General features: G+C 56.8%; 1 long non-coding RNA gene across 1 annotated transcript in view; it reads right to left on the bottom strand.

Moving 5' to 3' along the window:
- The window catches only part of LOC115278484, an 11199-nt gene extending 11137 nt beyond the window's left edge, over positions 1-62 (bottom strand). The window contains exon 1 of the long non-coding RNA XR_003902915.1: positions 14-62. This is a non-coding gene — a long non-coding RNA (uncharacterized LOC115278484). The remainder of the gene's footprint in view (positions 1-13) is intronic.
- Between the last annotated feature and the right edge of the window lie 489 nt (positions 63-551).

The following is a 551-nucleotide window of genomic DNA, read 5'->3' as shown; positions in this document are numbered from 1 at the left end:
TGTAGCTCCGTACCTGTTAGCTCCTCTTCGTCAATGTCAGAGATGCTCTCCAAGAAGCAGTCTTTAGAGACACAAGCAGGAGCAAGCAGGTTAGTGGAGACCGGGGCTCCCCCATTCCTGCGACCCCCGCGGAGGCCGTGCTGGCTCACTCGGCATCACCTGCCCTTCCTCCCGGTCCTCAGGCCTTGCCTGGGCTCGGCAGAGGCAGTGCCCTTCAACAAGATGCTGACCACAGTTGCAAACCTTCCAATGAGCGAAAGGATCCCCCTTCATCTGGGACTTCCCCAGCTGCACCGGATCAGGAAAGCTCTCACCGGTGCACGAAGCAACCTGACCTGCCAACTGTTACAGACAGACAGAGGGTGTGGCGGGCTCCTTGAGCAGACCCTGAGCCCAGCCAGAGCAGCTGCCCAAAGAACCCTCTGAGAGGATGGAAATGCTCTGCATTGTCAAGGTGCACCTGCAGGGCACCTGAAATGTGGCTGGTGTGGTAAGGGATGGAATGGTTAACTTCATGTACTTTAAAGAAACATGAGCAGGCCTGTCTGACA

Source organism: Suricata suricatta, chromosome 14 (genome assembly GCF_006229205.1).
Source record: "Suricata suricatta isolate VVHF042 chromosome 14, meerkat_22Aug2017_6uvM2_HiC, whole genome shotgun sequence".
Taxonomy (NCBI): Eukaryota; Metazoa; Chordata; class Mammalia; order Carnivora; family Herpestidae; genus Suricata; species Suricata suricatta.
This window is presented reverse-complemented; position numbering and strand designations above follow the sequence as displayed.